Below are 6,800 nucleotides of genomic sequence, written 5' to 3' on the forward strand. Positions count from 1 at the left end.
TCTACTCAATTACTGCTGATATAATCACGTTTTTGAAATCTAGGTTTAACTGAGGCTGATTAAATTATTTGAATGTAAAACAAATTTATTTCTTCTCTTGGGGGAAACCAAGGGACATGACTTCACATAATGAAGCACCTTGCACCAAAGTCATGCAGTACTCAAATGGTAAGGAGGTGAGCTAGGCCTACCAAAGACCCATCTGTTTCCTTACAGTTGAGGAGGACAGTTCGATTTGCTGTTGTCTCTCAGATCGGACACAGTTGATGAATGTGTTAGTTTTTCAATTTTTGAGTCGTTAAAGGGATAAATGGTTGTCGAAAGTGAGATAATATTACCGCTTCAGAACAAGTGTCATTGAGTTGTGCTCATGCAAGAAGTAATTCATCGGTCAATTAACTCCCTCTCCTACTGAGAGGAGTTTCATTGAGTGGTAAATGAAATATCTTGGCTACCCCTGCAACGTCTTTCAGCAAAGTATCACAATGACAGGATGAGGGTATAATTTGGTTTTAAAGCCCCCCCACCACCACCACAATTCACTAATCACACACATACTGCATGCCCAAACCACACACACATACTGCATGCCCAAACCACACACACATCCACACGTTAGTCAGAGTTGGGCTACCGGTACGTATGTGTCTGATGAGTCTGAATGAATGTGATTCATTTAATGTCATAGAAGTGATGCTCAGGAACAGATCCATGCACAGATCAGACTCTCTGTAAACACCAGACACCCGGGTGATTGAGGAAGACCTCAATTACTTCCAGAGGGATTCAAGCAGAACCCAGACAAACATACCAGTTAATGGATGGAGGTATGGAGAGATTGATACTCTGTCACAGAGAAGGTATTATGCATCCATACAGAAAACATACCACAACAAATGCAACCAATTTTTTTACATGCTCTACATTTACTGAATGAGGAAAAATGGTCTGTTCCCAATTACTGTACATACATATTGATGACTTCTAGCTGTCAAAAACACTACTCACTCCATCATAAAGCATGCCTGTGCTTCTCAATCACTCACTCAAATTGAGCTTCCCTTGGATCATTTCAGTTGACCTTTTTCCCAACTATTTACCTCGCTGAATTTTTATGTCAAATTGTCAAAAGTTCAATGGGATTTAATAGCAGCTTGTCAAGTTTAGAGCTTGTTGCTTTTGTTTGGCTCAATTTGACATTTTGGGAAACTTTCTTGTAGGAGGAGGGAAAGACTGTGTACAGGACTGTGACGCAGCAAGCTGCTGCCCATCAAACATGTCAATCCCTCACGCATCAGCAAACATCACACACACACACACACTCACACACACACTGAAGCTCTCAGTACTCTCAGAGTCGGCACTAGAATCAGGTCCCAGCGGGACGCTCTCATACCCAAACCGCCATGGGACTTGAGTCGTTTTAAATGCTCAACAAAAAACGAATGAAACTAACACAACTTTTAAATACCTCACACTTACATTGGAAGGGTGCACCAAGAGTTTAGATAGCAACTGTCATTAGAATGCTTTCAACTAAAGTACACCCACTACCATCAACAAGTATCCTGAGTCCTCTAGCAAATATGTGCACAATAGCATTTTCATTGAACTTTACACACAACACCCTCATGTTGCATTTGTCAAATTGGATATGAACGTAAGGCATATGAATACTAATTAGTGTTTATATCCTGTGTTTTACAGAGCTGGCATTCTGTGAACTCTCCATTAGCTTTACCCTGTCATTATACATCATTAGACTCTACTTCAAACACCGCTTTCACTGTACTGTGACAATACACATTAGTATTTTTAGTATTGTTTTGTCGCAAACCTGTACACTTTACTGATAGTGTCGGCCATGAAGTAGCATTAATGTTGCATCCTACATCTGTTGATGTTCAACCTCTTAGGGATTTGCCACAGAAAGATGAAATCAATCTTTTCTCACATCAGTTGTCTATAAGAATAGTAGAATAGTAGAATGATAGAATGGTAGAAAGGTAGAATAGCAGAATAGTAGCTCATAGGTGCTGTGCAGAGTAATAGTGTACCAGTCATGTGTGTGCCCCCCCCAACCCTTCCACACGTCCTTCTCTAACAATGTGTCGTGATTATCGTCTGGGGTGGGGGCTGTTCCCTCCGGGGGTCCTCAGGGTGACATACCTTGTGCGGATCTCCCAGGGGAAAGGCGGGCTTGCATATAAGCCCTTGCAGGCTCCGCTGCTCCCCCCCCCCCCCCCACACCTCCAGCTCCACCATCAATGCTGCTGCAGCCGGCGGCTATTTTCAGCTCCCTCAACCTGATTATTCAAAGAGCTAGAAAATCAGCTTTCACAGCTCAAGAGCGAGGTCTGGCTCATCAACACGTGGTGCGGTCAGTGTGGGACCTGGGCTGTGTGTGCCGTGGTGTTGTGTGTGTGTGTGTGTGTTAATGTGGGTGTTTTCCAGCCAGCGTGGCCTGGGTTTTAGTCCCAGCCTCTGTCCTCTTACACACAGATTCAGGGACGTGACTCTTGCCGGGACGGGGGCTTAGTTCCAAACCCTGTCTCACCAGGGCCAGACCCAGCAGGGGTTTAATGATGGTGCTGACAGGCACAGACACACACATGCACCAACACACACATTAACTTGCAAACATACACATACTGTAAGAACTCCCCCCCCCCTCCACACACACACACACACACACACATACACACATACACACACACACACACACATACACACACACACACACTACAGCTTTAACTTTGATTCCAAAAATGTCAGTTAGCTACTACCAGGAGCAAGAGCAAGTTTGAAATGACCCTTTAGGATTTCCAGCACATTGCCAGATCTTATGCAGTCATCAATATATGGCCTGGCCCCTGGCTGGCTGTGTACACGCCATGTGCACTAACAACTCTGGCCTGCCCACAGTAATGACGCCTACACACATAACTTACAAAGTCCTTCTCTCCTCTAGCTCTTGGCGAAGCAGCCATCTAATTGGAAATATTTTGTTTTCAACACCTTCAGATAGCTTTTTTAATTGCTTTCCTTTACTTTGTCACTTTTGTCCCTGCATGGCCTTAGGAGGCATGTTCGTCTTGGTGAGGTAGCTCCAAAATAATCAGAAAGTCATCGTTTTCACACAAACATAATTGTGGACATTTATTAGGTTTAATGACCTGGAGCTGTGTATTCAACTTTGAGAATGCAGTTATGTACCCGTGTTGAGCTGAGATTGCTTTGGAGATGTCTTTATAGACCAACAAAAGGAAGGCTCAAGGCCTATATAAACCGATTGCAGCTCAGTAATTAAACATGCAATGGTTTAACCAAACATCCCTACAATGGACCATTTCAACTCTAATGAAGTCCCTGGGGAGAATCTTTCAGTTGGCACCACTGGCAGAAACTTCTAGCTACAGTGACAGTGGCCTGTTCACACCGTTCAGTCAGTAGACAGAAAACTAGATCAGTATCTAAACTGAGCTACAAACGATGTGATTCCAATAAACAGACTCTGAACATCAAAGAGAACTTCCAGCTACTTCACCGAGAGGGAAACTCGATTTTCAGCGTTCTTGTGTCTTCTATGCCCTGTACACAAACACATCTCTGTGGGACTGTTCCACTTCTCCCACGGGCCACCAAGGAATGGTCCCGAAAAGTTACCACTCCCATCCAGAGAAGCCACAACTTTACGGGTGAACCTCCCCCTCCCTCCACCCTCCCCCACCTTTGACCACCCAGGAGCAGGCCTGTCTGGAGCCTCAGACAAGCAGCCACACTCTCTGCTTCTGCTCCAGGTGGTCTGCATCCGTGGCCACCATTCCGGAAGTGTGTCGGTTTTGTGACAGGAGAGAGAACGAGAGAGAGAGGGGGGGATGGGCTACAGTTTAAGATGGAGGGAAGATAACAGGAGCGGAAAATAGAGGAGAGGGGTTGCAAAAAAGAAGAGAGAGTGTCGATGGGGCAGAAAGTGAAGCCATTGTGTGTGTGTGTGTGTGTGTGTGGGGGGGGTGTTGGTAGTGAACTTCAGACCAGAGACCGAGAGAGGACGAGACGGGCGGCACACCTGTAGTTAATGAAAAAATCTTCCTTCCATATCTAACATGAAGGGTCCTGTAGGATCACAGGCTGTCACCAACACTTAGAGCCTACATTTGTCACCCGGTACGAGTGGAAGGCTGGCGCCGCCGAGCCTGTCTCAGAGGCCGCTGCAGTTTCTATCAATCAGGAACGACTGACAGGAAACCGAGGAGGAAAATAGGGAGGGAGAAATGAAGGAAGGAAGCTGAGCCTATGGAGCTTGTTGTCGTGTTGATATTGTAAGTCACTATGGATAATAGTGTCTGCTAAATTAACAAGATGTTAAAATGTTGAATGGACTTGGTCATTTACATTACATTTAGTCATTTAGCAGACGCTCTTATCCAGAGCGACTTACAGTAAGTACAGGGACATTCCCCCGAGGCAAGTAGGGTGAAGTGCCTTGCCCAAAGACACAATGTCAGTTGGCATGACCGGGAATCGAACTGGCAACCTTCGGATTACTAGCCCGACTCCCTCACCGCTCAGCCAACTGACTCCCTGGTCATGTCAGTATGTTGCTGTGGAAAAAAAACACTTCAGAATATGATTCTGAATTCCACAGAAGTCTACCTAAACTGATAAATGCTTCAACCCTCTCATCAACACTGGAGTCATTCGTCTCAGTGTGATGGAACCCCATTCGTTTTTATATTCTCTCCCTGTCTTTTTCATATACTGCAGAACATAGAGACAGCATGTGTTCTCCTCGTTTGTGTTAGACCGGGTTTCTGTGTTCAGGAGGTTGGACACAACAGACCTTTCTGGTACTGTGTAGTGTGTAGTGAGCAGTAGATTCATGGCCTCTGTCTCTGTGAGATAAATTACATAAGCAGGTAGGGTATTAGTTCCATCCATGTATTTGCATAAATCAACACTGAATGTTTTCCTTTGTGGGTTTCACCCAGACTCTGTTGTAGTTTTGTAACTAAGGTCACAAATTGGATTTCATATTTGCTTAAGATGAACAAATTGCTTTTACTTCCTGCTAATGGATCATGCACCATCCAACAGGGTTCCTTTTTGCTGCTTTTCCGTTCAAGTTTAAGACAGACTGTGGAAGTACAGTTTTGTCCCCCGCTGACTGGAAAGAAACTGTGATGTGTACTGTAGGTGGTGAATGAGGTCGCATGATAGCAAAGTCCATAAGGTGTAAAGTGAATGTTTACTTCATTTTCTTTTACTCCAAAACGTATATCATGTTAGTAATAATTGTGATATATGATCTTGCAAAATTATTGTGACACAAACAAAATGGCTCATTTCTTGGTCTCTGTTGGTGTGACATGTCACCTTTTAGTTGGCTCCACCTGGGTACAAATCAGCTTGAGCAGCTGAAGTGATTCTGTGGTTTGTGTTAGATGACACATCCACTCAATACCTCACCACACAACATATTTAAACATTCTCGTCCTTTCCTCAGAAGTTAATTTCACCCTCAAACCAATTACACACAAACAAACTCACACACACACACTCCCACACACGCAAACAGACAAGTTGACAGGTTTTCAAATGCCAGCTGTACAATGTGCCCAGACAACCTTATCTCCCATGAGTCATCTTCAACTTCAAAAACTGCTTATCAAAATAGTGATAGAAATTGGACGGGCCCACTGCATTTCAGAAAAATAAGACAACTCGACAGAAGAACACACATGGAAACAATTACATGGAAACACACACACATGCAACCCCCCCCCCCCCCACTACCACCCCCTCCACACACATCACACTGACACACACAGAGACTGCACGCCCACACCACACACACATCCCCACTTTAGTCAGAGTTTGGCAACGTATGTGTCTGATGACTCGGAATGAATGTGATTGTTCAATATTATACAATATTTCTTATCGTGGGAGTGATGCCTTGGGACAGATCCCTGCACAGATCAGACTCTCTATAAACACCCGAGTGATAAAAACCTCAAGAGAAAAGCTGAACCCAGATGAACATACCAAGGACAAGTTCCAACTTCATTGTAGTTCCAGCACTTTTTCCTTAATTGAGTCGAGACGGTACTTTTCCTCGGTCAAGGGAGTAATCCAGATGGGTGTCATCTATCTGTACACGAGTTGCTGTACGTATGTCAGAATTGTGCAGAAAAATGTTACAACACAATGTTACACTTCTTCCAGAGTCTGGCTCTCCTCTCAGTGATGAGATGTCTGAAGTCCCCTCCCCTCTCAGTGATGAGATGTCTGAAGCCCCTCCCCTCTCCTCTCAGTGATGAGATGTCTGAAGTCCCCTCCCCTCTCCTCTCAGTGATGAGATGTCTGAAGCCCCTCCCCTCTCCTCTCAGTGATGAGATGTCTGAAGTCCCCTCCCCTCTCCTCTCAGTGATGAGATGTCTGAAGTCCCCTCCCCTCTCCCCAATCAGCAGATGTTCATCAGCTGTGTCTCCCAGCAGCTGACTGGAAAGCAGGAACGTGAAGAATAGTGGGTTTATGACGCCGCGTCCCCTTTGACACAAGCCCTCCAGGGTTGGCCAAACACAGGCACACGGGCAACCGGGTGGCAACACAGCTGCTTCTCTTGGACTGACCAGCTTCTCAGACTTGACAGCCAATCGGAGGGCTGGAGGGTTTACGTGTTCTCAGGGTGACTCATCGGAACATGTGAGTGTCCTGTCTGATCATCATCATCACGCACACACAAGCAGAATGGACACTCACTTCCTGTTTCAATAGTGGTGTTAGGGGCTCATGTG

This window comes from Osmerus eperlanus, chromosome 15 (genome assembly GCF_963692335.1).
Source record: "Osmerus eperlanus chromosome 15, fOsmEpe2.1, whole genome shotgun sequence".
Lineage (NCBI taxonomy): Eukaryota > Metazoa > Chordata > Actinopteri > Osmeriformes > Osmeridae > Osmerus > Osmerus eperlanus.